This window comes from Passer domesticus, chromosome 3, assembly GCF_036417665.1.
Source record: "Passer domesticus isolate bPasDom1 chromosome 3, bPasDom1.hap1, whole genome shotgun sequence".
Lineage (NCBI taxonomy): Eukaryota > Metazoa > Chordata > Aves > Passeriformes > Passeridae > Passer > Passer domesticus.
Genome location: NC_087476.1, coordinates 20,980,304 through 21,007,797, shown reverse-complemented (window position 1 = coordinate 21,007,797; position 27,494 = coordinate 20,980,304). Strand labels below are relative to the sequence as shown.

At 37.0% G+C, this 27,494-nt stretch overlaps 1 protein-coding gene and 1 long non-coding RNA gene across 29 annotated transcripts in view; one reads left to right on the top strand and one right to left on the bottom strand.

The window, feature by feature from the left end:
• DLGAP2 (DLG associated protein 2) overlaps positions 1–27,494 on the bottom strand; it is a 459,301-nt gene that overhangs the window by 165,133 nt on the left and 266,674 nt on the right. The gene's annotated exons all lie outside the window — the stretch shown is intronic.
• LOC135297949 (uncharacterized) lies at positions 3,214–4,032 on the top strand. The gene is made up of 2 exons (XR_010359891.1): positions 3,214–3,335; positions 3,511–4,032. It is a non-coding gene; the product is annotated as an uncharacterized LOC135297949 (long non-coding RNA).

The following is a 27,494-nucleotide window of genomic DNA, read 5'->3' as shown; positions in this document are numbered from 1 at the left end:
AAGAAGGTAAAACCTGTAGACTGAGATAAGATCAATTCAATGACTGAAAAAATGGAAGGGAGAGGAATAAAATCCCAGAAAGACAAGTGATGTAATATGCAGTTGCACCTGCTACCCAATGCAGTGATTGGTCCTGCCCATCTCCCTGGTTTATACACTGAGAATGACATTGTGTGGTCTGGAATATCCCTTTGGCCAGTTTGGGTCACCTACCCTGGCCATGCTCCCTCACAGCTTTTTGTGTACTTGTTCACTGGCAGAATATGGGAAACTGAAAACTTCTTGATTTAGATAAACACTATTAGCAACAACTAAAAATCAGAGTGTTATCAAAAGAATTCTCAAACTAAATGCAAAACACCGCACCGTACCAACTAAAAAGTAGAAAATCAACTCTGTCCTGGTTGAAACCAGGGTAGTATCCACCTTTATTCCATATAATTTATGCTGTGACCATGTCCTCCACTTTCCAGTAAACCATCCTAGTAAACCATCATCACTCTTCCTGTGCCTTGATATATATATATATATACACACACATTTCACTTAGTTTATGGATCATCCCTAAAAAGGTCCATTGAATTCATTTAGTCTATGTCTTTGGACTTCATCTGTTGTTACAGCTTTCTATCAGGGTAGGAAAAATAGAGTACAGTGTTGAATTTTGTGTGCTGAATCCAGCCAGTTGTGCCTCTTCTCCACCTGTTTGGAGGCAGGGCTCCTCTACTGGTAGTAGGATTCTCCACATTTTCTTAAAATGTATCAGAATCTGTTTCCATTGGATCAGGAACATAAAGCTCTAGTAGTTACCAGTGCACAGTGTACCCTAATGCCATCAGACTAAAGGCATTAGGGTACACTCACTCTCTCTGGAGTGAGAGGAGCTAACTGCCTGGAGGCTGCAATAATCCTTCAGGAACAAGTGGCAAAAGCAGCTGCCATGCCTGGCCCGCAGACGCTGTGCATCCGTGGTGAGGTGTGGTCCCTGCCTCATTCACCAGCAATGGCCAAGCTCTGAAGGGTAACTCAGCAAAGCTGCCCATGTTTTCAGTGATAAACAGCAGAGTTCCATCAGAAATGCCTGCAAGACACCCTTTAATTTCTTAGAGGTAAGAATTGCATTGAATTCAGAAGGAAAAGACCGTGGAACAGGAGAAGGGATTTTACGGGGGGAAGTTTGTGATAATGTAATTAAACTCTCTATGCACAAGGGAATGAAGTAAAAGCTGAATTGGCTCTTGCCCACAGGCATTTCCAGATTTGATTGCTTCACTTGGCTAGTTTAGCATTCTTTCAACATAGTTTTGTGCTTTCAACATTGTTCATGTGGGATATAACCAAAGGAGAAAAGTTAGTTCATGTTATAGCTCACTGGAGTCAGTGGAATTTCCCAGTACAGAATAGGGTTCACCACCAAAAGTATTTGATTTTTTTAGATTTTAAATATATGACTATTAGATGAGATAACAACTATTTATTGATAGCCTAAATCCTAGGTATGATTCTTCTGAAGGCTATTGTAAAATATATGAATGTACACTTAAAACAGAGTGAACAAGTCAATTACCATCTCTAAATCCAGGATACATATCTGAGCTACAAGTTAATTCTGGTCTCTGGCATGCAAATAGGCAAGCAGCCAAATTATTCCTGGTCTCTTTCACTTTGACTAAGTTTGGCTTTGAATAACTTTTCTAAAGAAACTTCTTTGTCCTCTGGAAATAACTCTGTTTTGAAAAATCAGCATTTTCAAATGGAAGAAAAAAATTATCAGAAATTTTTTAAATAACTGTATTTGAAGCCAAGTCTAGTCTGTGTGTGAAATTTCTCAATGACAAAGACCTCCTTTAAAATCTTAGCATTTCAACATATTATGTGTTCAGGAGTTTACTTTAACAAAATTATAACAATAAGAAGGTTGCATTAATTTACTTTTTTTTTAAACCATTTTTTGATACAGAATTAGATCTGCCTCCAAAATTAACTGGCTGAACTTTGTAGAAACAATGTTTTCCCATCTAGGTATATTATAAATATGAACCTTAATGCAACATTAATATTTATATTATGAGAGCCATAAAAAAAACCCCTTCAAAACCTCCAGGTCCACAACCTCACAGCTCTGGAGATCACCCACAAATAAAATAAAATAAAATAAAATAAAATAAAATAAAATAAAATAAAATAAAATAAAATAAAATAAAATAAAATAAAATAAAATAAAATAAAATAAAATAAATAATGCAACTTAGAAACTCAAAATCCCCTCCAGTAATGCATGATTCTAATTGCAATCTTTATTTGCCTTCGTAGCATTGCTTGGTCAGCTTATTTTATGGCATGTCTGTCAGGAAATTTGGTTATGATATTTCAAATAACCCCAGCCAACAAACCAGAAAAAAAACCAAAGAAAAGTAGTCCAAACAACTTCTGATTCTTGTTTTGTTGTTCTACTTAGCATTTATCCTGAGAGAACTGAATATTGTGAGAGGATGTTTTATAAAATAATAAGATAAATAATTTTTAATATTCTTGCTTAAAAAATAAGATATGATTGTTTTCAGGCACTTATTATCAACGAGAAAAGGGAGCTGTTTTCTGTGTCCTACAAATCTTACAGTGATCTAGTTGTTAGAAGAACTATTTCACTGACATAAAGTGGAGAGGATAATATCTTTCATATTTCTTAGTTTAATTGTCTTACTGCAACTGAATGTGACACACAGTGTAAGAAAGTCTAATTATGGGAGAAAACTGAAGTCAGCAGCCTCAGGCAAGACAGTTTCTTAGAAGTGGATTTATAATCTCAGTAGAGATACCATTAAACTTGAATTAATTTGGGTTTTTTACCTTTTTCTTTTATTTCTGAGAAAGCGCTACAAAACGTTATTGAAGTCCTTCTGTATTCTTAGCAAAAATTTATAGCTTTTTAATTCCTAAACAGATTTTAAACAAATACAAGCAGCGTTTCACCCAAATTTATTGCATTGAGAAGTTTCTGCATATGATTGAAGGTGTGCCTATCAAATCCACCCTAAGTTTCTTCAGTAGGTTCAGCTCTGTACTGAAACAGAATAGGTTCAAAGCAATTAAAGCAGCAAAAGTCAAGTATTGTTTGCTCCTGTCCCTAGAGGTCCCAAAGACATGAGCTGTCTGCCCTCACATTTCATGTTGCTATTCTACTGCTCCTCCTCCTTGTGAGATCTTGTCCTCTTCATCTTCTTCTCACACTTCTTTCTCTCATCACAGAGGTGTTGGACATTGACAACCCATCATCTCTTCCAGCCCTTGCTCTGGGCAGCTGTCCTGAGGGAGCAGCAGCGTGTCACAGCAAGGTGAGTGGCAGAAGAGTTAAACCAGTGAAGCAAAGGCTTCTGATGGCCAGCGCTGTGTGCTGCACCAGAAATTTATTCCAAGTCCTGAGTCAGCTCTCTTCTGTCCCTAGATTCAACTGCAGGTTATGCATGTGCCCTAATTAACTTCATCACAAGGTTTTCTAATTTCTAACAGTGTCTTCAGCATTGCATATGCACCTTTGGATGGACGAGACTCCATTGTCTTGTTGTTATTTTATTGTTGAAGGAGACTTACACCACTCTTCTGCCTAAGGACCAGCTGAATGAGTTTGAGTTCCCAGATAAATCTTGGATTCTAACCTACAAGGACCAGGCATCAGCAATGAAAACACCACTGCTGCTGATAATATATAGAGGTCAAGTATATAAATGGATCTTTGCATCTGGGTTGTTGCATATGCTACATCTGATGTGCTGTCTCCTCAGAGAAGAGAAAAAATAATCAGACATCACAAAACAGAGTCCTCAGCCCTTCTGATTACATGCCAAGGGACTCACTTCATTTAACTAATTATTTTATTACAGTTTTCTTTAGACACAAGATATGAAAAATTCATATAAAAAACTTGAAAATATAGAGTTGTGCAAATCTGTTCTGCCAAACTTTATCTCTGACCCAGGAAAATAGACAATAAAAAAAAAAAAAGAGAAAAAAAAACAGGGGATAATACTATGCTTCATGTTTGCTTTATATTTTTTCTCTAATAAACTTATTCCATGTTGGCCAAAGGTAAAACAGTATGATCAGTAATGTAAAATCCCTCAAAAAGCTGATATCATGTCAATCTCCATTGCTATAATTAATATATATTATATCAATTTCTAACTGTGGAGACAGTTTTCACAATGATACCTGGTAATTTGGTATATAGTACTTAAAATAGGTATTGGAATTAAAAATAGGTTTAAAAAATAAAATTTAAATTTTGCATTATATTCACTAATCCCATGGTGAAAGAGTTCTCAGTCTCAAGTAAAAAAAATAATTTTCTGTACAAAGACTTAGCAAAAGTTGGCCTTTCTGTGTTTTAGCTGCATGTTATTCTCTTTTGTAATACAATGCAAAAAGGCAAAAATTAGAGATGCAGAGAAGCCAAAGAAAGGAGTTCAGAAGCACTGGCCTATTCCCAGCTCTACTACTGCTCTGCCAAGCTAGTTCAGGAAATTTCCTTGATAACCATGTCTGCATGCAGCCTATGAAAAATTAGCTATTTAGTATATGCTGTTTGTTTAGTCTCCCTCTATAACCAACAGAGAAAAACACATTCCAGGGGGTGATTTATGACACCTGAAGACAGTTATGAAAACAAACTAATCCTAGTGCACAACTCTGGAAAACCTGTGGAACAAGTACTTATGGCATATTTATAAGTAGATGGAGGACAAAAGTACAGTTGTTGGTTACAGACCATTTTTCATTTTAGTTCAAGGATTTTTAATGATTTTCTATATTTGGCTTCGCACTGAGTGTGTTTATTCTGGTCTATCTAAGCAGAGCCCAGGGTACCTAGAGACAGGTACCTGGAGCAGCAGGCTCCCACATTTCTGCTATGATAGAAAATATTGCTTTTTGTACTTGTGGCTTGTAGGACAAGTAGAAATATTTATTTCACTAATTCTATTAAATTATCTTGATCTTGTGGAGAATGGACAAGGCATTAAAAGATTACAAAGGGAAAACAGAGCCTAAACCTTTAAAGGGGAGCGGTAGGGAACAGGGACTGACCAGTCAAAAAGCTGTAGAAATTAGAAATTCTGAGGAAAGGAAAAAGTTTAAAACAAATGACAATATATAAGCACTTGGAAGAAAACAAGGAAAGGAGTTGCAGGCCACATTTTGCCTGCCTAGAATAGAATGATTTCTTTTAGTGTTAGAGTAGAAAATCTTATATATATGAGAATGAGCCTTATGTGTCCCTTAATTGACTTTCTTATGTCTTTTGACACTGGCCCACATGACAAAGGCAGCAATATCACAGACAGTGGGAAGTACACATTCTAGATGAAATGACTTTTAATTGAACTGATGGAAAGTCAAATCTTACCCAGTCATTCACAATTGAAGTTACAGAATCATGAGGGCCAGCAGAGAGTTTCATGATCACCCAGTTCAACTGTCAACCCAGCACCACCATTATCACCCCTAGACCATATCCCCAAGTGCCACATCCAGACACCTCTTGAACCTTCCAGAGACAGTGACTTCATCACCTCCCTGGGCAACTTATTCCAGTGCCTGACCACTTTCTGTGATTTTTTTTCTAATATTACCTCTGAACCTCCCCTGGCTCAAGTGAAGGCCATTTCCTTATGTTATGTTAAATGGGGTGTCCTGACTTAATACTGATGAATAATGGTAATTTGGGGTTTTTTTGTTCAGGTGGGATTGCCTGACTGACTGGGTATGTCATTCGGACAGCATGAGGGCAGGCTTACAATGATCTTGTAAAATGAAACAATTTTATCAAAGAAAATATAAATAGGATTTAGTAAGGACAAGTACAAGCTACTGAACTCAGCAGGGAAAAATTAATTGTAAGATACCAGCTGGAGGACAAGTTGTCATGTGTTTGTTCTACACAAAAATGTGTCCACTGTTATAGTTTAGCACACTTTAGATTGACAATATCATACTACTTGTGGAAAGAAATAAGGATCACAGTGGGACATATAAGCAAGGGCAGAAACCACAAGACATGGAAAGTTGTTCTCTTTTCACATGCAGTACAGGTTAGGACCTCAGCTGTCTGCAGATTTGACAGGAGATAGTGTACAGAGGAGACATTGATCAGAACTCTGGGATACATGACCTGTGAGAAGACTGAAAGAGTATTTGCTTTAAAGTCTAATAGATATAGAACCAACAGGGTACAGTATTGGTCTTCAAATGTGGGAAAAGTTGTTGCCAAAAGGAAGGAATGATGTATTTCTATTTTCATATGCAGAAAAAATAATCAGGAGCTTATTCTGAAACAGAGAAGACTTGTGTAAAATATTAGGTGAAATTTCTAACAGCAAGGATAGCAAAGTAGAGGAACAGAATTGATGGTGATAATTATGGTCTTTCCAATATTGGAAGCGTTGAAAAACCAGTTAGAGCAAACATCTGTTCAGCATCACGAATCCTGCAAGGGCAGGAGATAGACTGGCTGTTCTGTGCAGTTCTTTTCTTGGCCTATTTTTCTGAGAGCTTATGTTCTGTTTATTACAGGGATCTACTGGTAATGTTATGAATTAATATTAGATCAGTCTTTGTCAGTCAAGAATGAGTATACCTATGCATTTTCTACTCTGTCAACATCAGAAGCATCTTAATGCAATACAAATAGCTTAAAAACAAAAGTTCAAAAGATTCCTTCATGCTCACATGAAGGAATATTTCATGATACTTAATGGAATACATCTTCACACAGCTCCTGTGCCAATTCAGGTTAGACCAAAGTGAAATAAATAAGTGGGAATGGAAAATTGAATATTACAATTTAGAGCAGTAAAGAATTATGGCAAGCATGATGACAAATAATAAAACCTAAATTGAATACTCACATAATTAAAACAAAACAAAACAAAACAAAACAAAACCATAAAATCTTCTTTTATAGACTGTTGTGTGTTGTTTCATGAATCTCCCCATTAAAGTCAAACAATTGAGACTGAAAGCAGTGCTATCAGAAACCTTACTACCACCACAAAAGCAATGGACAAATAAAAGTCTCCACATAGATGCTGTTTAGCGTTTTTTAAATAAGTTTATACCTTTCTATACAATAGAAATCAATCTATCTCTTGCTTATAGACAGTATGTAGAAATAAAGCCCTGATTTGCTCTTTCATTGATATTAAGTGATAAGAATCTACTAACATAATAATTATGTTTCTAAACACATCACTGCTGTTATTTTTATTCTGGAAGTTTCACTCTTCTCAAGTAATGTAACTGCCTTATCAGAAATCTCTACTCTGAGTGAAGCTTGGAAATGCTACAGGTAAGAGCCTTCACAAGGGTCAACAGAAAAGCTGTCCTTTAGTCCCTTGTTTGGTGTACCAGAAACAAAGGAAGTGCAAAGATCAGGAGTACAAATGCTGTCATAAAAACTTAGACACAATATGAGGGTTTTTTTTTTTTTTTCTCTGCATGGGAGTTCAACCTGGGTATTATTCTTATGGAACTCTTAATCTGAAATATTTTAAAAATCCAAACAAAAGTATAAAGGATGGTAGCAGAACTGTTGGGAGAGGGGAGGATTTTAAGAAATCAGGAGAATATATTTTCCCCTCCCCCCAGAATTCTGGTGCAACCAAGGGTGAGAATAACCCCCAGCAATGAACTCAGGGATGCAAACCCACAGAAAATACTAGCTTAACACTTAATTACCTTTATTTTTTTTTAATTAATATGAGTAGTACAAAACTAATGAGAATTAAGGACATACTTCTGAAGACTGCTTTCTGTAAATGCAACAATTCTACTGCCCTTCTTGTCTCAGTTAATACCACTGAGCTACGAATTCAAACGCTGCTCATAAAGTTTATATTTCCAGTTAGCCATATTTTACCAGATGCTATGAAAGCATATGAAAATTTTGATGATACTTCTGGCTGGAAAGGACTTTGAAGCTGCCTCTAGCAACAATAGAAACTGTGTGAACAGCTCATTCAAAACCTGTACTCAAGTGTGTAAAAGGTACAGTAATTCATTTTTTTTGTACCTAAACCAGAACAACAGTAGTAGGACACAGTAACTGTGAGGTTGTGAGGCTTTAGCTTTGTTTTGGAACCTTGCATAGGGCTGGCAGGAGCAGTAAGTAAATGCATTAGATTTATCATTCTTGGCTAAAATGGATGAAACATTGGGTGTACACAGGAGGGAATGGCACTACTATGAAAAGAATAAGGATTCATGCACTGTTCAAATTGGTCCCCAGAGAAAACCAAATACTGAATGGCTCTCTAATTTACATCTAATGAATCACTGCTCTGAAGGTAAGCACCATTGTGTCAACAGGGAGAAAAACTCCTTCTGTCTTCAGTGACACAGATTGCTCTCTTTTGCCTATATATGGCAATCATGAACTTTGAAAAGCTAAATTTGAATCAGAAGTTGGCAATATTATAAAATACTCTATTAAGACAACCTGAAAATGTCAGTGTATGGATTACAGAAAAAGCAGCATAGTATGATTTCAAATTCCAGCACCTGGTTTCCAACTGTCCTCTGAACTTTCTTTAAAAAATAATTTGCTCAGCAGTGGCAGAAAAGATATATTTTATTTGTGCTACATTCTTTCAATAATCTGTGGTTGGACGGTCCAGAAAACCCTTGTTTGCCTTCTCCTAGTGGCTGCACCTTCCACTAGGTGAAGTGTGTGGAGGAAGGTCAGGGAGGGCAGGAATGTGTTCCATGAGAGAGAGGTCTCCAGCATGGAGCCACAGGTGGAGGGACAGGTGGGGGGAGAGCAGCAAACAGAGCCAATGGCACAGGTCAGCCTGCCTGTTTGCTACTGCTAAAGAAGGCATTGAAGGCAACTTGCAGGAGCCAACGGAGATCTTCCTGGGCTGGGACAAAGATGGGAAGAAAGAATCCCTATAAAATAAGATTCCTACATAGATAGCAAAAAATATGTGGTAACAACTCCAGCAACGTAAGTTTTCAAATGCTGTGTTTAGAGGCCAGGTTTGCAGACAACACAAATTGTCGGAGACTTTGGAAGTCATTAGAGCTCTTATGGCAACTGGGTCCTAAGCACTTTCACAAAAATTGTTCATATATAAGAACACTTCAAACTCTCAAAAACTTGTGGAGGGGAAATGATACTTCAGAAGTTTCGATATAAGAATTTCAAATCCATTGAAAAACACTTTTCCATGTCACACAGTTACAAACTTCTTACATAAGAAGAATGTCAGTGTGCTCACACATGCAATAACTGCAGAATTCAGAAAGACCAGCCTGAGGACCAAACACTCGAATACCCTAGCACCAAGAAGGGGACGTTAGAAAAAGCAGAAGCAAAGTGTGGATTTCCTTCTACTGCAACCAAAACAATCATGGTGAAAGCTGTGGAGCAACCAAAGAAAAGCCTTTCCAATAAAAAATGTCAGTGTCAGCAGAGCTCGAAGAACACATAGAAATGGAGGCTAAGCCAGATAAAGATTTCAAATATATAAAAGGCCCAGCACTGAATAATCAATAAGAGATAACAGAACTGGCCATATTTCTTCCAGAATAAATCCACCTAAGGCAGGAAGGTTCATCTGATGACATGAAGTTCCTCACAGCCAGTTTCAGGGTTTACTGCTGATATTAATTTTACTTTAGCACTTAAGTAACTTTACACTTCTTTCCCCCTGGCTAAAATCTGAATTTGAACTGTTGGGTATATCTGAAGACCACAGGAAAATAACTGAATTAAAACAGATATTTATTGTAATTAAACTTGATTTTATTTTTAGCACCCTTTATCAATACTTTATCAATTATTATTTTTAGCCTCTTAGTAAAGTAAAAATACTGTTTTATTAATTTTTAGCCTCTTGGTACCAATAATTACAAAAGGGTACCAAAGAAATTTGGAAATCATTCTAAGCAAATTGAGGTATGAAATTAAAACAGAAACCTCAAGAAATATAAGTAGACATTTAAATCCCTCTTACAAACTTGGAAAGCTTATGTAGCATAGTAATAAAGGTTAAAAAAACCAGAAAATGTAGGAAATGATAGGAACAACTGGATATCACTAGGCATGATATAAGCTCCCTAGGAGGGAAAAGAGCATGGAATGGAGCTTTTTCTAGCTGGAGTGGGGAAGACTATATTCTTCTTCATCAGGTATCTTATTCACTGCAGTAGGAAAAAAAATCTAAAACAACTTTTGCTCTGATCAAGCAGAAAAGCTCAAAGGTCCAGATGCAGCACTCCACATCTTCACTAAAAAACATCACAAACCTTACCACTCTTACAAAGCAAAAATGCTTTGTCTCAAAACAGATGTTTTGTCTCCTGCTGATGTTTGTCTGTTGTGAACTTGCACTGCGAACTGGCTTTGTCCTTTCAAAAAATGTATGCAAGAGAGCACAGGAAGCTGGTGTAGCAGCTGTACCTGACACTGATGAAGAATACATGGCTATACAGGCAATAAAAGCAGTAATGTATTTTCATTTTGGTTTCACTATTGCAGAAACTTGCAGGATTGCGACAGGTTCTGAGAAATGCATCAGAAAACTGAACCTGTCCTGCCACCATGTCACAAAATGAGAAAGCACACAGTACCTGTCAGAAGACATGGCAAATTAAATCATTCATTAGCTCCTGCCTGATCCATGACTTGCAAAGGATCTCACAAGCGAACACTCAAGTACTGAATAACAAAGTAAAGAACAAGAGCAAGGTCTTTTGATGTGCACAGAATTTTCCTACCAAATTTTAATAAAGCCTCTGACAATTTAAATTACTACAGGTGATTTCAGTTTAAATCAAGACTCTTCAAAGTAAATGCATATAAAGCACTAATCTGTCAGAATGAGGTTAAAGAGGATAAAAATCCTACAACTGCAATTTTAAATTACTAATTAGAACTGTTGCAGCTGTTCTTTTTGCTAACCATTAAACTAAAAGATATGAAGACAATGAGAGGAGAATGACCTTCTATATGTCAGAGAATATTGCTGAAGGCATCTGCAGCTAATGGGCCTGTGCTTGCTCGTGCAGAAAGAGTAAATAGGTTTATTAGCTTACTCAGCTGGAAAATGCTTAACAGCTACTGGTCATCTGATAACAAATTTAATTCATAGTTCATTTAGCTACAAAAGGAACTGATTTTTTATGCTGCTATTCAAATGTCCTGAAACATAATCTATACCCAGAGGGGATAAGACAGATTCATGAACCCTAGAACAAAATGTTTTCTACTCATTCTGCCCTGGTTTGCGTCCTGCACCATTGCATGTGAGGTTCTTAACATTTCACAGTTGATTTCTTAGAAAAAGATTGGTTTATATAGCTAGAGATAAAAAATGGAAAAACTGAAACCTTCTTAAAATCTGTATCAGCCTTGTGGCCACTACATAGATTGCCTAGTTGCAAGATGTGCTAAAAAAATACTTTTTAAAAAGTGCACTTTGTAAAAATTTTAATGCAAGAGTTTTGCTCTGAGAAACCATCTGGGGGTTGATTTGGATCAGATTCTTCAGTTATGGTTAAACTACTGCTCTTATGTTAACTGTCTTGTATTAGATGTGAAATCAAGAAAGGGTCACACCTACAAACATTGGCCTGCAGTTGCCTCAGTGAGCCCTTCCCAGCCACTCATCTGCTGGCTTTTTCCTTAGTTTTTCCCACTCACTAAGGAAAGAGCTACAGCCAACACTTGCAAGAAAGGGGAAATGAACACTCAGGTCCAGGTCACAGAATCAGTGCTACAAGTTCACCTGTCTTGTTTTGCTACCTATAGAAACATAGTTAATGGCAAAGATTAAAGCCAGTGGAGAAGCTCTGGATAACACAAAATCAAATATAACTGCTCTATCAAGCTGCAACAAAATGTCTACATAAGGGAGACAACTAAAATGTATAAATAAATAGGATGATAGCAGAGTCCAGCACATATTTTTCATGTCAAGAAGGAAGGGAGAAAAAAAAGAAGAAAATTCTACCCTTAATGAAGTCACAATGTCTTTTTTTTTTCCCAGATTTTTTTTTCAGAGATCTGTTTTTAAGCCATATTTCATTTCGTCCCATGGTATTGTAAGCATTATTATTATTTTTTTTCAGTGATAATTTCATATATTATGATTTATTTCTTATTTAGTCTTCCTACTGTCAGTAAAAATTCATAGAAAAGGTAACAAAAGTATAAATATTTTTGCTAAATTTCTCGAATAAAAGAATTAATTCTGTGTCCTGAATTATTGTAGTTGTACTTGTGTTTGCCTAATATTCCATAAGTTGAACAATCATTCTTATACATGTGAAACCCATCAGAAAATTTCCTTGTCTTAGAACATATAAATGAAAAGCAATTTGCTGAACGAAACTGCTGCTGCTAATGACAAGAATTTTTAGGATGTATTTATGTCTTCTTTATCACAAGTTTAACAAAATTGAAGAAAAGTCCTTAAATTTCTTTGCAAAACTGTGTGGAAAATGTCATATTGATAAATTAAGCTGAGAGGTTTGATTAAAATCTGTCTTCAGCAATATATCTTCAGATATCTACAGTGTTGAAACATGGTGGAGTAGAAAAGACTATTCATTTGGCATTGTGTTCAACACAGCTTGATCTCCAGTGAAAAAGAGCTGTGGTGTTTTCTGGTTTAGCTGAGAATAAATCTAACAACATCAGTCTGCCAGTGTGAGCACTTCAGACAGGTTGCAAGTGTGTGAACCCAGTTACCACAGCCATATTTCCCTTGGTTAAGTCAGTTTAGCACACATCATGGTCACTTTGGATGCTCTTTACTCCTTGCTCAAAAGCTATCATAATGCTTCTCCTTGACAGTGTTCTCTTTACATTTGAAATGGATGTATGCATGCGTGTTTTCTTCATAAACTGTTGCAGTAGTAACTCTTCAGAACAAATTAAATGTTCAGACTGCAGCAGTGTCTTTTATATGCTTTTAGAGGTGTCTTGTGGCTCAGAGAGGTTTTGTGTGCAGGCTTCCAGATTTAAAAACCCACCTGAAAAACACAGTTTATATGGGAATCACACAATGAAGTAGCAAAAGCTCATCAGATTTCTAAAAAGTATTTTTGTAGAAGAAGAGACACATTAGTCTTAAAATATCAGCAGAGGACAGTAATAAATATATCCTATTTACACACATTGCTCCAGGTACACAACCTGAAGTCAGTCTATGTTCCTGCACTTGCTCTTCCTATTAACTGCCTGTAAGTAAATAGCTTCCCCACCTGAGGAATCTACAGGTAAGAGCAGATTCCAAATGGTAGATAAGTCTTTGATTTATTGAATCAGGACTGCTGATCTTACTGAAAAAACAATTTTCTTCTTTATGAAAATTAAAGCTTTTTGTAAACAGTTTTGTGCAGGTGTAGTGTAAGGAAAAGTCACTCTTACAAACAGCATTACTCTTTGTAAAACATTGGAGGGAAAACACTAGAGAAATCAAGAAGAATTAGCAATGAGTTAGAAGTTTCCATTATCTAGTGGAAACCTCATCTCTTACAACCTCTGCTAATGTAATGAAAATTTCAGTAAAATGGGTACCAGCTCATGGAGGAGAGACGAATGACGAAGGAATTCAAGGAAGTGAAGAGGTGAGAACAGCAAAGAGAGGAGAAACTTCTCTGAACATGATGAAAATGGGAAAAGGAGAAGAAAAGGCAAGCCAAAGAATGAAGAAAGGTCACAACAAATTCTGTTTATTTTCTCTTGGGAAAAAATCAGCAAGGCTCTGTAAAAAGAGAGAGGTGGAAGCTTTGAGAAGTAATTCAATAGAATAAAGGTTGCTGGAACTGTGGGTATGGCATTCATTTGCACTGAAGTTGTAGAGCTACTGCGTTCACATGCATTCGATCACAGAATTTATAAAGTAATAAAGTCTTTTTCTTGCTGTACTCTGCTCTTTTATCCCACCTCAAAATGTGTTTATATAAGGTTCTCCTTTTTGGTTTTTCACCTTTTGGTTCATATATCCTGGAAAATATTTTCTGTGTTTTTCTTTTTATTTCTTCCCCTACCCCCATAATCTTGAAAGCCTGAAGAAGCAGAAAATCAAACTGATGTGGGAGTTTCACATCTTATAAACAAGCTGAGCACCCCGTGGTCCTTTTTAACTTCCTAGTATGTTCCTTAAATAAAGTTTGTAGAAAGACAAAACAGACAAAAAAAAACCAGCTGAGTACCTATGCTAGGAAAACTATTACTGGTAACAGTTTGATTTTCTGGAATTTTTAAGAGATAAAAATGAAACCTAAAGATATTATATGTAGCTTGCTTGTTTTAGTTCAGTCTCTTCCATGGTATTAGAGTATTAATATTTTAGTCTGATATGAATAGGTATTTCTGGGAATTTAACATTTCCATTGTTAAATGCTGAGGAGCAACAGGACCTACAAACTAAATATTTTGCAATATTTTATTAATCAGAGAGCCATATTATTGCAAAAACCAAAATCCTGTCTCCAAAAAAAAAAAATAAATGGAAAACAAAACCCTAGGTATTTTCATTTTGACATTGTATTTATTTACCAGTACAATGAACAATATGATCCTAAACATTCCAGCTCTTGTTTAAAGAACTACAGTAAAAAACAAAACTAAGATATTTTAGCTTTGGCATGGCGTATTTATTAACCAATAGACTGAATTGTTCTTAGAGGTTTTCTTAAGATTTTCATCACATGATGACTTTTTCCCATGTGGTAAAACATCTTCCTGTCCCCATCAAAGTCTCTGAAGTCCAGTGTATCTTATATCTAGCAGCTGATGAGTTATAAGCCACTGTTCAAGAAACTGGTCCATGAAAACAAGTAGACAACAATATCTTAGCTCTTTATACCTAGTGAGCTTCTTTTTGGTTGATGAGAACCTTTTTTCTTTGTTATAGAAAAAAAATGAATCTCCTGACGATGTAATAATCAGTCAACTGGAACTAAATATCTTAAATAGTATCTCAAGCAGCTTTCAAAACACACACACAAGAAAATAAAAAACCAAATGGCAGTGTTCTTCTGAAGACTAAGAAATTATGAAAATAAAACCACACAATAGTATCATCAAGAAGGAAACTTTCAGAATATAACAGCCTGTCACAATTGCTGGACAAATGAACACTGAAAGGTATAAAACAGCATATTGTTTTTATATCAACAATTAAATTTTGCTTAACTAATTTCACAAGTCATGTCCTGCCAATACATGTCACAAGTTTTTGTCAAACAAAAAAATATTTTAATCTAAAACATCCCATATTTATGAATGCTTTATCTGTCAAAGAAGTAGAAAGTACAGAGACAGTAATGTCTCATCTAACACACCTTTTTAAAGATGGACACTGAAAACATACTAATGACAAAGGTATCTTTTAAAAATCTGGGTATAGCTAATTCATATTGTATCAGAGGAAAAGAAGGCAGAGCTGGGTCTAATGTTTCTTTGTCATATCCTGCAAAAATAACTTCCTTTCACCTAAAAAGATCTTATTAGTTGAACAAAACTTGGAGTATGAATACAAAAAATATGAGGACATGGAGATTTTTAAAGTCCAGATGGTATTTTATAGATATCTAAAAAATTCAGATATCTGAATGTAATAAAAATATTAAATATACAGTCAATCTAGTACTAGTTGTTATTATAATGACTGCAGTAACATGGCAACATTTTTAAATAAACAATAAAGCCTACTATACCTCTGCCTGTAACTATTGATCCTAGCTATCCAAGGATTGTTGTCTATTGCCAATTTTAAACATAGAAAATCAGAATGGTTTTATGTTATAATCAAAGGTAATTCCCTGTTCATGGTGCAATAATACTTAGGATTGATGACAGTCTGGTTATGTATAAATAACATCAGGAATTAAGGAAACTGTCAGGCAAAAGCGTCCATTGATGTTTGGAGGCTGGTTTTGCTACTTTCTCTTCATCAACAACTAATGTTAGCTCTAGTATATATTTCCTTGTTTGTGTCAGAGATAAAGAAAAAAGCAAAAATGTAATTTTCCAATAGAATTATACCTATTGTGGGTTGCTTCCTGATTGGGCAATCACAGGAATATAGCAGGTGCCTTTGGGAGTTAAAGCACAAAATGATAACAAAAGCCTTAAAAGACAAGCACAGTGTGGTATTAGAGAGCCTGAGGGAATGAACACAAACCACAAATGGTCAGTTAATGGTCATCAGAGGAGTACAACCCTGGGAACTGGGCTGAACCCACTATGGGGCATAACAGAGGACAAGGAATATTAATTCAATACTGAAATAACCAAAACATACAGAAAATGCAATGGAATTAACAAGAAGGGTGGAGCCTGACACATTTGCAAAAATAGAGGCAGAGAAAGTGGAGGGAAGAAGAACGTATCGAGCTGTGCTTGCCCTGGTTAGGGCTGCTGCTCCTGATCAGTGCAGCAGAGAGGGCAGGGATGCCATTCAGCACCTTTCACTGCTCCAACTCAACAATTGTACCTAATGTGTTGTATTCTGCTGTGTGGCTGGATTAAGCACATAAGAATTTGGAAGAGCAGTGTGTGTGTCCGAGTGTTTTCTGCTTTGATTTTCACACATGGCGAAGTGATTGATTCTGTGGATGCAGCAGGTGAAAAACGTTAGCATGTTACTTATGGACACTATTTATACATGGCCTTCCTACCACTCTGGATCATTATATCTGCATCTTAATTATTAAGTCATACCTGACTGATGCCTACATCCTCAGTGAAAGAGATGTTAATAACTGCAGTTGAGGATTAGGACATTACCCGGGCCAGAACAAATTTTTTCAGGCTTTGCAAAGGTTCTATCAATGACTAGAATGGGATTATTTTACTCTTCGACTAACACAACTAATTTACTTGTTTTTGTCAAATGTTATGTTTGCAGCTGTGTCTTTGTGGATTATTCACACTGTTTGTCTTCAGGTGTTTGCACTCCCTAAACTCGACAGAAAGAAAGGGAATCTAAATTAAACCCCTATTCCTAGCTTTGGGGAGACCATCTCTATTTCTTGATGTATCCAAGACAGTTAAAAAAGCTGTCCAATTTAGGCACTTAGAAGTCTAATGTCATGGGAATACTCCAGGCTAGAGTTGTTAATTCAATGTATACAACATAGCAGCATTTGTTAGAGCATATCAGTAATAATCCTTGGTGCTTATCTGTATTGTCAAATGGTTGTCAGTGTTTCTGGCATTTCTGCAAACACTCTTAAGGAAAATGTGAGTAGAAAAAGAAAAATAAATTTAATGAGCAGATTTCTTTTCCATACTTTAAAACAGAAACAGATCAGAACAATAAATTTACGTATTACAAGGAGCAAACAACAGGCTGTCATTCTACTTTCTACTAAAACATACTATTTTAGGGTAATTTTTTTGTTACACAATTTTCTGGACCATCCAGCCGAGGGCTGAGATATATGGAAGAAAAAAAAAAAAACCCAACCAGAAAGCCAAAGAGAACTCATGAAGACTTTTAAGGATCTAAGTTTTAAAAGTCTTTCTTCATAAGTTTGGGGATTTTTTTCTAATTTACATAAAGAACATTTCAGGAACTAGCAAAACTTCTACTTAATAGTAAAAACTTGTACTGAAATCTCCTTTGTAAAAGGATGGGTGTCTGAAAAATGAAGAATGTCGTGCTGAAAAGTGGTAATTCACATATATTTAAAATAAATCACCACAAGCCACAGTTCAGCTGTGAATGATCCTCCAAATTCTACATACATTATTTTTGAATTCCAAATGTGTTCTTTCTACATTTTTACAATAATTAAAAACTATCACAAAAATACCTAAATATTAAAGAAAAAGCTACAGTTATGAGTTGTGACAGGGACAAATAAACTTGCCAGGTGATCTTAGTAACATTTGGTTTAAAACTGTTATAAACATAGGTTTTTTGCTTTCAGTAAGCATGTTTCACTATAGAAAACCACAAGTGATTAACCTGTGTGATCACACATTAACAAGTTCTGTTATATTGCCCCTTTTTAAAGCAGTGCAATGTAATTCCTCTAAGACACTGCATCAGGCATGAGTAGCCATTTATCTCTCTGAGAAACATCTTTTGTGGCAAGTAAAGAAATGGCCCTCAGCATTCATATGTGAGTTCCCTCTGGCCTTGTCCAGGTCACTGGTGCAGAACAGATTTTTGTTCCATGTGTTTTATGTAGGCCTCTTTTTCAAGACTTGGGGGACTTAGACAAAGCTGTGAGGATTTAGAGATCTGCTCCAGAGTGACATTAGGTTAAAGACATGAAGAGAAAGCTTCCCACCCTGATAAGGGCCTCAGATTATTACCCTTTATTGATTTTCCAGGTAGGCAGCAGTGATGTTGCAATAAGTCTGAGGGCATTTGAGAGACCTTAGAGCCTTGAGATGACTTGTTAAGGGATCAGGAGCACAAGCAGTGTCCTCCTCTATCCTTCCAACTGCAGGGAATGATAAAGGAAGAAACAGGAAGAGTCAGCAGATCAATATCTGGCTCCAAGCCTGGTATCACCAGCAGATTTTAGAGGTTTTTGATCATGTGTTTACACAACACCGAACCTGCTGGCAACAGACAGGGCATACCTGTCTCAAAGGAGGAGAAGGATATTTGTACAGCAATTGCCAGGGCTCACTGAAAGAGCTTTAAAGTAGATTTGAAGGGGGAAAGGAACAAAACCAGAATCACTACAGAAAAGTCTGGGGACAGCGTGCCAGTGTTCGAAGGATAGTGGGCTACCAAAGTCATTCAGTCTGCCACTTCAGGGGACATAGGGGATGGAGATCCCTGCAGGAGCAATGACACAAGGTTTATTAATGTGTTAGTAACCATGGAAGTGCCTGAGAATGGTCATGTAGGAATTATAACTTCTCCCCTGAAAAAGGTGTCAGAATCAAAAGCCCAGGTGAGGTGCTTCTACATCAATGCACCTTGGGATTGATCCAAAGGTTCTGGGGGCACTGGTGGAAGCATTTGTGGAAGAGTTCAGTGAGCCATTTTCTGTCATATACCAGCAGTCCTAGTTGCCTGGGGAGGAGAGGTCTGAAGTTAGCAAATGTGACACCCATCTACAAGAAAGGCAGGCTTATGAAAGACAGTCATCACTTGACCAGCCTTTTATGACAGAGGGACTCACTCATTTGATGAGGGACAGGCTGTGAGTGTTGCCTACCTGGACTTCAGAAAAGCCTTTGGCACCATTTCTCACAGTATTCTCTGGGAGAAACTGGCTGCTCATGGCTTGGATAGTGCACTGTTCAATGAGTAAGAACTGGCTGAATAGCTGGGCCTGAAGAGGGATGGTGAATGGACTCATATCCAGCTGGCAACTGGCCATGAGTGGTGTTCCCGAGGGCTGAGTACTGGGGACAGTTCTGTTTGATATCTTTATCAACAGCTTGGGTGAGGGGATCGAATGCACATTCCCAGAGTCTGCAGATCACATCCAGTTGGGTGAGAGTGTTAAACTGCTGGAGTTTAACAGCATTCCAGATCCCCTACAGAGAGATCTGGAATAGCTGAATTGATGGGTCAAGGCCAGTTGTGTGAGGTTCTAGAAGACCTAGTGGTAGATAGTGCCCTTGGGTTGCATCAACCCCAAGGCAGGGCTACAGGCTGGGGACAGAGTGGCTGGAAAGCTGCCCAGTGAAAAAGGACCCGGGGGTTCTGACTGACAGTGGCTGAATGTGACACAGTGTGTGCCCAGGTGGCCAAGAAGGCCAAAGACACCCTGGCCTGTAGCAGCAAGTGTGGCCAACAGGACTTGGACAATGATCACCCCCTTGTACTCAGCAGTGGTGAGGCCACACTTCATGTGCTGCATCCAGTTCTGGGCCCCTCACTACAAAGAAGACACTGAGCTGCTGGAGTGTGTCCAGAAAAGGGCAGTGGAGCTGGTGAAGGGTCTGGAGCACAGGTCTGATGAGGAGCAGCTGAGGAGCAGGGGCTGGAGAAAAGGAGGCTGTACCCGAAAGGGGATTGAAGCGAGGTAGGGATCAGTCTCATCTTCCAAGTAACAAGTGAGATTATGAGAGCAGGCAGTGTCATGTTGTGCCAGGAGAGGCCTAAATTGGATATTAGGAAAACTTTCCTCATGGAAAGGGTTGTCAATCACTGAAACAGTCTTACCAGGGAAGTAGTAGAGTCACCATCCCTGCAGATATTCAAAAGAGGTGTGGATGTGGCATTTAGGGATATGATTTAGTGGTGGATTTGGTGGATTTAATTTGCTGGATTAATGATTGACCTTGATGACCTTAAAGCTCTTTACAAGCCTAAATGATTCTATGATTCTATACCAGGGAATCTCTGTCTTGCAAAAACATAGCATTTTTTTGTCTTTCTGATTATCAAATTCCATGGTGTCTAAGATTGTGCATTGACTCTAGTGGTAAATGGCACATAGAGGGAATCCTTCCAGGGATTATTTTCAACTAAATGGCTGCTTTCAAGGGGTTTTTTAATGTGTAACACACATTCTTAGCTCACTTTCTGCAGTAACTGGGAAAGTTTTACTCTAAGTGATGACATTACAGCATCACAGTCATAATGAACAGCATTGTGTAGACAGTAATACACCAAGCAACCAGTCTTATGGTGAAAAAAGGGGAAATAAAATAACAACAAATTTTCATTTTTGGCCATGTGAAATATAAGTATTAGTTGCCACTAGAGCTATTTTAACAATTTTTCTGTCATGTCATATTAATATTACATTTTCCTTGCCAATTCCTTCTGAGTAGTTGGTTAATGGAAATGAATAGAGCTCACTAGGTTTCCTCAAAATCAGCAAGGTTAGTAACGAGGTCAAAAGAGGAGGAAAAAGCCTTAGGCAGTGTTCACCATAAATGAAAAGGAAGATAAGGAAGATTTGGTCTTTTCCCTACCCAAATATGTAAAGGGCTCCTTGGGATACAGTCATGCAAGTGAGAAGCCAGTAACTGTGGCTTAATGTAAATCATACACTGTAGAAGTAAAAAGATATTTTGTATACATGAGAATAAGAGAGAAAAGTAGAATGCTGGCTTTGACTTTTGATTAATCCGTATTACAGGAAGCCTGCTACCATTCCACTAATTTGAGTTTATGTACTTATTTATTTACATAGCACGTGTGATAGCCAAAATAACAACTGAATGCATTGTTTCTCCTTCTTCTATTTTCTTTTCTCAAAGGTCTAGGGGTAAATTTAAACATACAGAACTCTAAAAGCTATTTGTCTGGAAAAGAAAAACAAGAGGAAACAATTTCTTTTCACTAAAAACATTTCTTAAATTATACTAAAGATTTTTTGTCAACATTTGTGATTTGTGTCAGTTACAGCACTTGCATCTTCAGCCAGCAGTTTATTAAATGAAGAAATCACATAGTCCATCACATCAAGTGTTTGAAGGAACAAAAAATGGCAGGCTGTCATCACATCTCTTTATTATTATTTTAATGCAAAATTATCAGCTGACAGACAAAATTCATTGCTGATTAACACAAAGCACAGCTAGAGAACAGTTTAATAGAAGGAATATTTGGAGATCATTCTTGTTGCCATTTAAATTAACGGGAATTTTGTCATTGAGTTCAATGGAAGCAAGACCAGATCCTATGCAGTGCACTCATAGTTATACTAACATAATTTGAAATTTCAGTGATAGCAAAGAAAATAGCACAGCCAAATTGGTTTAGTGTTGTGTTTGTTATGTGATGTTCCCTCTCAGGCTCCTAGAACTTCTGCTAATGAAATATATCTGTATCTATCTAAATAACTATGGCTAGATGAAAAAAGCTAATTTATGTATTATGTTCCAAATAATTCAAAATACTGGGTTTTTTTCAGAATGGTATCATCTGAGGTGTAACACTAGGGTGCAACACTAGATTATACACTTTATATTGAATTACATTCATAAGCATCTGAAACTTTAGCTTTTAATATTCTGAAAAAGTCTATGGGAACATACATTTTTCTAGAGAAAGAATATGCCTGCCTTGAGATGGAAAACACTTCTTCCATTCCAGAAGTCAGTGCCATTTCTTTACAAGGTCTGGCTTAGTTTCTTTTAAGGATTAAAATCAGAGATAAGAATTGGTTCATTGGCATTCCAAGGTACAGACACTGCAAAAACCATGGCATATGCAATACGCATAGGAATTTCCTGATAGTCACAACAATGTGGAAGTTAATTACAGCATTTTACAGAAACTGTTACAATGGTCACTTAGTCATACATGTCTTTTTGGCCACTGCTTTTCTGCCTCCAAAAGTCAGGCCTTTTATGCTCATCAATCTCTTTTTAAATATCACCCAAATGTTACCACTTAACATCTAAACTCTGTCTCTCTTCTGTTCCTCCACTTATACCTTTATTTTCTCCCTTTTCATTCCTGCCTCACACTCAGTTGTTCCTGTGAATCTGGAAGACACCACAGTTACTTGATATGTTTTAGGTCCTGAATGTGGGTCAGATAAGTAGCCAGATACTGGTAAGTAATCACCAGAGAGAAGTACATGTTTCTAGGAGAAATCCCTTTCTCCACAACAGGCAAAACATCAAGATAGCAAGGTAGTCATAAGCCACCTTATAAGGCTGCTGAGATAAGAGAAGTGAGCAGAAAATGTCACCAAGTTTTGTTTCCTCTTTTTGAGTCCCATGTAAATTAGAGCACAGATAGGAAAGTAGTTTATTCACTAATCTGCTTACAACTTCAAAGATAAATGTAGTATGAATAAGGAGAACTACAGGGAACTGCAAAACTGATATTCAAAGCAGAACTTCTTCTACATTTTGAAATAACATGTATATTTAGACACAAATCAAAATGCTTCTACAAAATAATATGTTAGTTAAACTGACCACAGTTGTTGGTAACTCAAGCTAGAGGAAAGTTAGTTTACTTTAAATGACTGCTGTGTCCTCAAGATTTTTTAAATCTGTACTATTTTCAGTTAAATTTATTCAAGACAAACACGCATTTTTCAAGTTGGATGGTATGATAGGGGTTTTTGAGTCATGGGTGAAATTAGGGGAAGGAGGGGAAATTCTAGATGCTGGTTTAACTGATGCCTGCCAGTTTTGTATTTTCACATTTATCATGGTAAGATTCACTTCCTTTCTTTCTCAATTTAATAAAATGATGATATTTTTCTTTCAGAAATATCACTGAAAGTATACTATTGCTTGGACCCACTAATTAATTTCCTCTTTTAAAAAGATCAATTGATTATTTTCTGGATTATGGTCATTCACTAAGATATTCTAAAGCGTCTTTTATGATTGGGGGTTGCACACATGGGTTGGGGCAATTCCAAGCACAAATACAGGTTTGGGTGGGGGCTGGATTAAAAACAGCCCTGAGGAGAAAGACTTGGCATGTTGGTTGACCAGAAACTTGGCATGAGCCAGCAAGATGTGCTGGCAGCCCAGAAAGGTAGACGTGTCCTGGGCTGCATCCACAGCAGTGTGGCCAGCAGGGTGACAGATGTGATTTTCACCCTCTGTTTTCTCTCATGATATCCCACCTGCAGTGCTGTGTCCAGCTCTGGCCATCCCCAGAAGAAGAACGTGGCCCTCCTGGAGTGAGTCCAGAGAAGGGCTGAGCAACTACTCAGAGGGATGGAGCACCTCTCCTATGATGACAGGCTGAAAGAGTTGGGATTGTTCATCCTGGTCAGGAGAAGGCTCCAGAGAGACCTTAGTGCACCTTCCAGTACCTGAAGGGAGCCTTCGAGAAGGGTGGAGAGGGTCTTTTCTCAAGGGCATGTAGTGATAGGACAAGGAGGAATGGCTTAAAACAGTCAGAGGATAGGTTTAAATACACATTAGGAATTAATTCTTTACTGTAAGCATGGCCAGCACCCAGAAATTTGTGAATGTCCCATCCCTGGAAGTGTTCAAGGCCAGGCTTTATGGGAACCAAGCAACTAGTCTAGTGGAAGGTGTCCTTGCCCATGGCAGGGGGCTTGGAATTAAATGATCTTTAAGGTCCCACCCAACACAGACCTTGCTATGATTCTATGATTCTAAACATTTTTGCCTATCTATTGCTACATAAAAAAAATAATGACTTAAAGTGTATTTTGAAAATAAAAGTAACAATTTAAATACTTGGATTTTTATTCCTTAGATATTTCATGGCATGGTAATTCCACCAAAAATAATGGCATTCAATTAGAAGAAAACCAAAACTGCATAGTTTAGAGGTACAGCTTAAATATTAATTTCCAGCTGCAAAGTCCTGGTCAGTATTACTGTGCTAGGAATGGGAAGTCATAAGGCACTCATCTTTCATGAAAGAACAGTCAAATTAATGTGAGTGGAGCAGATGTCTCAGCAGATCAATAATATCCCCTTGACAGCCACTAACACATGCCAAAACATAACATCTGAAAGACAATGAGGAAGAAAAAGACAATAAGCACCTGTTACGCTATCCCAGTTTTATCGTTAAGGTGACACCAAGCAGTTCAAACTGAATACAAAACATCCAACAGAAAATGCTTACATTCTGCTTAAATATTCATTTCTAGTTTAGAGGAAGAAAATTCAAAGATCACAACAGAGATGTATAAAAGGCATGGGTTCAATAGTAAGGGGGAAAATAATATAATATCCTATAATATAGAGGGATAATATAATATCCTATTTTTAAGGGTTCAAAACTATTAGCATACTGAAAAATTCATTCAACTCCTGTTGATGTGAGATTCTGTCAGTTCAGTTATTCCAAGATCCTGATTCTGCTGCTCTTAAATTAGTTTTTTTTCTTTATTCCTCAAGTATTTGTTAATATGTGAAAGCAGTAGAACCTATCTTTAATACGATCAGATGGAAGCATATTTCTTTAAAGCATAAAAAATGGTCATTGATAAGGGGAATCTATAAAAGTGACTTGATAAAGGAAGAATTGCAATTTTTCCACCATTGTCTATCACAGTTACCTCAACATCAGCAACACTGACAACTCCATCTGGATAACTATACTAAACTTGTCAAACCTGTCCAGCTGAAACAAAATTCTCATACATATATACATATATAAACATGAATCACTCACTGTCATTTCAGTCTAATCCACTCAGAGGGATATATTATTAAGAAATTAAGAAATATTAAGCACTTGTTTGGTGTATAATTCAGTTGTGATCAAAACTTTGAACTTCTGCGTTATTAATCATGGGGTAAAAAAAAAATGGTGTTTTGAATGAAGGAACCATGGGAGGTCATTCAGCTCACAGGTAAGATAAATGATATCTACATTGTTTCCAAGAACTGTTCGACCAGTTTTTAAAAACTTCCAGTGGTGGAAGTTCCATCACTTACAAAGAGAACTATGACAGTTCTTCATTGACTTTGCCATTTTAAAGTGTTTTTCAATAATGAAACAGGTCTGACTTTACAGAACTGGAATTCATCTCTCTCATTTATTCCAGACTATCTCCACTGCACCGTGCAGTTCTTGAAGTGCAATGCACCAAACATCAGTTTTCTAGATGGCCAATGTACCAGAGGCCACATTTCTCATTGCTTTATGCATCTTTCTGTCTGTACTTTTGATTTATGCTTGCTTTTTTTTTTTTTTTACAGCACAGTGGGCACATGCTCAGCTTTTTCTGAAAACCTGCTACCAAAGCATCTGTCCTCATTTTGTATCAGTGCAGTAAATAATTCCTGTTTTATGTTTTCACATGCACTGCTGCTTTATTATTATCACTTTGAATTCCGATCCCATCGTCCAGTACATGAGCCCTCCCAGTTTCTGATCTTTTCAAGACACAGTAAACATACTCTGTTCCATCATCTAGATTGTTAATAAAAGTACCTTAGAGAGTGCACTGCATCAAATAAAAGATATATGACAGCTAGTGCTTTGCTTCTCTACTTTATTTGGCTTTTGCTCTAGAATTTTTCTGAGGATTGATGTTAACTGTCAACAATTGCCAGATTGTTCTCTTTGTTCTGTTTACATTCAAGCAGTGTGATTGCTTTTTTCCAATTCTCTTTCTATCTTGTCTCGATCTCAAATATAGGAGTAAAGAGTTTTGGATGCAGACATATCTAGGGTAGTAACAAAGTTCATGTCATGAAACTGCACAGAAGAGTTTACTGCTTACTCAGCACAAGGCCTTGGAGCTCTCTGCTCTAATCATGAATCATAAACCTGGGCTATGCCAAAATGACACAATGCTGTGCATTTGCTGCAAAACTGATCACCAGGGAAGATCAAAATTGTTTAAATAAAAGGAAAAATTTTTTTTCTGCAGCTGGCCGACACAGGGCACAGGGCACATGCTGTGATTGGTACATCATCAACCCCAAAAAACATATTGAGCAATGATGATGAAGAATCTTATTTACTAAAAATGGTGTTACTAGTCACTGCAAAAACTTGGACAGTGAGGAGTTAATGTGTTTCTATGCCTCAAACACCAGTGGCCACTCAAGTAGGCAAGTTAGGACAGGATGCGGCTGGAAAGAGAGGCTGTGAAGAGGTGGGGCAAATTTCCCTGTTCTGGTCCATGGTGACTGCACAACATAAAGAACAGTGCAAGAAAAGGAATGGGGTCAAAAAGTGGTCATGAACCGTCTACTGAGAATCAATCCAGTACTGGGGTGTTGAGATCACCAAAAAGACCCTCAAAACACCCAAACCATTTCCAGAAAGGCCCAGAAGAACAGACTGTGCACACTCACCCATTTACATGAAGAGCAAGAAACTTAATCCCCGAGCAGGAAAAACTCACCTATGAAAAGGTACCCCCATTAAAGGTTATTATTTGGAATTTAAAAAAAAAAGGATGGACTCTTAAAATTAATTAAAAAAATTAAAATAACTAAACCAGGGAATGGTGTTGTCATTTGAGATAAAGGCTGTGTACAGCTAACAGCGAGATAACCAATTAGACCTCAACACTGAGGTGAGATAAATGAACTGATCAAAACATAGCAACTCACCACACAACAGAGAACTCTGTAAGAGACTTGTTAACAGCACACAAGAGCAGCTGTGCAGTTCATAAACTCACTAGGGACTTGGTACAGGTGTACAAAGACATGCTATGTCTAGAAAAGTCAGAATGATGAACCAGGGAATTGGCACTAGATGTGATCCCTACAGTAATATTAGCATTTGTAATTGCAAGACAATTCACAAATAGCTACATATCAGAACTGGGCTCAAATCCTGACAGTAACCTAATAATAGTAAACTAAAAAGAGCTATTAAGAGAACTATGATCAGACTTCAGAGCTTTATGAAATACTTGAACAAAAATTGTTATTTAATGAATATATACAAATTTAACCCAGTAATGTTAATTATCTTTTAATTCTGTTTAATGATGTTATACTCAAACATACATCTAATTAAAAAAGCAAGCAGTAAAACTTGGAAATTATTCCCTGCATTCAGAATGAAAAGGTTCCTCAAGGAAAAAAGTTAGATTTTATCTGACTCCCAGGATTTTGTTTAAATAAT